General features: G+C 39.8%; 1 protein-coding gene across 1 annotated transcript in view; it reads right to left on the reverse strand.

Moving 5' to 3' along the window:
* The window catches only part of RALGAPA2 (Ral GTPase activating protein catalytic alpha subunit 2), a 374,339-nt gene that overhangs the window by 223,099 nt on the left and 147,490 nt on the right, over window positions 1-3,750 (reverse strand). The window lies entirely within an intron of this gene.

Raw genomic sequence — 3,750 nt, forward strand, 5'->3', positions numbered from 1 at the left:
CACAGCACTCTACCCAGGGGGTCAGCTTGAGGCTCTGTCTCAAAAAAATGAAAACAATGTAACCTAATTATTTGTACCCTTATATAAATCTGAAATTTTAAAAAAAGTTAACTTCAATATGTTATTCTGAGGTATGCTTCCTAATTTTTTGAATAAAGCACAGTATGTTATAAATATGATTATTCTTAAAGTTCTATTCCTCATTCTATATAAATAATTCTTATGGAATTATCAACCCCACTGAGTGTCCTCTTGAGTATGTATATTAAGAAACTGAAGCACAATCTCTAGATCTGAAAACTCAAGTAGAGGAACAATAAGGGCAACAAGAGGCAAAAAGAAATGAATCCAAAAAGGGGTCAGAGCAGGTCCAAACACGGCTCTAAGAGCTCATCACATCAGTGATGGAAAGATCCTCAAACACTGACATGCAGGATTCACTAGTGAGGGCACACAGTGTCGAGGAAAGGCCTTCCCAACACACAGTGTCGAGGGAAGGCTTCCCAACACACAGGCACTGTTCCCTCTTAGAGCAGCAGTTCTCAACCTGCGAGTTGCAACCTCTTTCCAAAAGGCCACCCAAGACCATCCTGCACATCAGATATTTACATTATGATTCATAACAGTAGCAAAATTACAGTTATGAAGTAGCAAATAAAATAATTTTATGGCTGGGGGTTAGCACAACATGGGGAACTGTATTAAAGGGTCGCAGCATTAGGAAGGTTGAGAACAACTGTTCTTTGAGGAAAACAAATCTGTAGTTCCCAAAGATGTACTGTGTGCTGGATTGAGGAGAGACATTATGTGCAAACAGAACCCAAACTGTAATTCCTATACGCTGTGCCTACAAGACAGAGGGCAAAACAGCTAATTCTGGGTCTGTGGATTCCCTGACGAATGTAAAACCTCAGAAGGGAGACTCATGCCCTGTGAAAACCCTTCTCATGCCCGTTAGTCTGAGAAGGCATGCTGAAGCAATAATGAATGCCTACGAACCAATATAAGCCCCATGTGAACAAACAATGTCACGTGGCATTTATTTTTCTCATCAAGTATGCCAAGGGGTCTTAAGTCTCTTGAGGGTCAGGCCAGGCACAGTGGCTCACGCCCATAATCCTAATATTCTGCGACACCAAGGCAGGTGGATTGCCTAAGCTCAGTTTCGAAACCAACCTGAGCAAGAGTGAGACTCTGACTCTAAAAACTTAGCTGGGTGTTGTGGGGGGTGCGTATAGTCCCAGCTACTCAGGAGGCTGAGGCAACAGAATTGCTTGGGCCCAGGTGTTTGAGGTTGCTATGAGGTATGACACCACAGCACTCTACCAAGGGCAACAAAGTGAGACTCTGTCTCCAAAAAAGTCTCTTGAGGGTGAAATAAAGTAAAGGGTTTAGACAATTTACAGCTTCATCCCACCCTCAACCCCCACCCTCAAAGTGCAGCCATCCCACACAGAGACTAGTCCCCAGCACTCCAGTCACACTGGGGCTTTGGGTCCCCTCCAGGTAATTCAGGCCGGGTACATTCCCACCTACACCTCCCCAACCTCCCAACCAACACATCTGCAGGTATGAAGGGAGTCCACCTGGAAAACTTCTTTCAATACTGCTTTGCACTCAGAAAAATACATGCCTCAAGGAAAAAATTTCATTCTTGGCAATGAAAAATGCTAACACCCTCCATTACATTATCAAAATACGCTGACTCCTTTAGAGGTTTCTGAAATGCCTGTATGCATTTCCTCAGTATTATTGTGAAAAAAAAACGTTAATGAACTGAATGCTTTTGCCCAAAATTATTCTGCTGGTGACATAAGTAACAGAACAGATGCTGAAGTTTACATGTGGACGGTTCTTCAGTGAAGGAACACATAATTAAAAATAGGGATTTGTAAGATTTCAGAAAATTTCATGTTCACCCTAAAAATATCAAATATTTATTTTCTTTTTCATTATCAAGCTAGCATGCTAGCCTAGTATCTTTTTGTTATTACTAAATGCTAACAGCTAAACAGCTAAACTACTTTATTGAAGTGGGAACTCTAAAAGATTGTATCATCTTTCTCTAAACATATATATGATTTTTAAAGAGAAATCTGATGTTTGGAACTTGAAAATATGGAGAGCATTTAAGTCACAAAATATGTTTTGATAATTGACAAAACAGGCACTCAGGACCAGAGGGCTGTTTCTGTGGCTGCGATTTTACGCAATCTTGGTAGACTGCGGAGGAGACACAGCCCTGCCCTGTCTTTGAAAATGAATTTCCCTTTTGATTTGAAAACTAAAGATACAGGCTTGAAGGCTTGATTGAAACATCTTAATTCTAGGGCCAGAAAATCAGGCGCAAACATTAGTGATCAAATGGAGAAGCAGCAAGGTGGAGTCCTGCTGCCCACCCCCACGGCAGGACTCCCCCGCTTCTTGGAACGTCCAAGGTTCACTGGAAAGATCTCAGAAGGCGAGCTACCCAGGCCACAGTAACATCATGGGTGTTCTTCTTCATAATAGTTACAATAGTTCATTACCTCAAAACAGATCAAAGGCTGATTAAAAAATGCCAAAATGAGTGTGACGATAAGAGAATACTGACAAAAACAAGTAACAATTAGATGCAGGGCTGTGATAAATACACTAAGTAAAAGAGACTTTGAATCCTTATTATTTTTAAAAAGTTAAAAGTTAATAACTGTTTTTAGCTATACAAAATAATATCCTACAGCTTAAAGTGTATTTGTTCATAGATTCAAGTATTTACCAGATGCTTCTCTCCTGTGCCATTCCTGAAGCCAGGACTCAGCTATGAACACAGCAGATAACCACCCTCCCCTCTTTGATCTTCTGTTCCAGTAAGAGAGGCCTCTGGACCCTCCCATCTAAATCGATATGCTGGGTAAGTTTTCTTACTAAACCTCGCCTTAAAACTTATCACTGAGTTCACAGGAACCTGGAAAGGAAAGAACACCAAAGCCAAGTTTTATGCTCCAGGGTTCTGCGAAGCCACAGAATTTTTCAAGTTTCTCTGGTAATTTTGCTGAGTTTGAGTTATTGATACATTTCTTATGATTAGCTATTTTCTTATTTAAGAAAACCTTCCCTACCCTAAGATCACAGACCTTTTTTTTCAGAAGGTATTTCCTTCCAAAAGTTTTTAAGTTTTCCTTTTCATATTTATGTATTTTCTGTGTCTAGAATTGACTTTGGGCAGGAATTCTATTTCATTTTTTTTCCCTGCACGGCTAAATACTTGCCCCCCAGGGATTTGCTGAACAGGACATTCTTTCCTTGCCAGTTTCCAGGTCTGGAAACTACCTCTGTCATCTACCATGATGAGTGTCTGTGCACACTCAGCTCTGTCCTTCACATTCTGTGACAATAGCCTGTTTGTCCATCCCCATGACTAAAACTTCCTTTAAGTAAATCTCACAGCACTTATCGCATGATTTGCGACGATCAGCATAAATGTCTTTTCCTCTTCCCTCTTTGTGAGCTCTTCAGACTACAGTGGCCATGACGTATGCATCTTTTTATTTCTTATAGCATCTAAATCACTATTTCTAGATCATAAGTTTATCTGCTAAATAAAGGATAAGGTAAATGGAATACTAATTCTTAGCTACTATTAGTATCATAAATGGAATACTAATTCTTAGCTACTATTAGTATCATAAATGGAATACTAATTCTTAGCTACTATTAGTATCATAAATGGCAATACTAATTCTTAGCTACTATTAGTATCATAAATGG

The sequence above is a fragment of the Otolemur garnettii genome, unplaced genomic scaffold, assembly GCF_000181295.1.
Source record: "Otolemur garnettii isolate 467f Iridium unplaced genomic scaffold, OtoGar3 scaffold00136, whole genome shotgun sequence".
NCBI lineage: Eukaryota > Metazoa > Chordata > Mammalia > Primates > Galagidae > Otolemur > Otolemur garnettii.